Raw genomic sequence first — 239 nt, 5'->3', positions numbered from 1 at the left:
AGCAAGAGAGTAAAACAAAGTGAAAATAAATTTCAAAATTTTCGTCACAACTACCGTTTTCTCGGGGAACTTCCTGAAGTATTTCCTCTTACAGAAACTTCAGAATGAAATGTCATACCCCTTAGCTATTATATGCGGAACTGTAACTGCTCAATGACCGACTTCATTCTCTTGGGTAAACATTACTTTGGCCCTTCGTCTACTGTTTATGATCTTTGCATGTCAGGGTGCTTTTAGAG

The sequence above is a fragment of the Penaeus monodon genome, chromosome 29 (assembly GCF_015228065.2).
Source record: "Penaeus monodon isolate SGIC_2016 chromosome 29, NSTDA_Pmon_1, whole genome shotgun sequence".
In the NCBI taxonomy this organism is placed as follows: domain Eukaryota; kingdom Metazoa; phylum Arthropoda; class Malacostraca; order Decapoda; family Penaeidae; genus Penaeus; species Penaeus monodon.
This window is presented reverse-complemented; position numbering follows the sequence as displayed.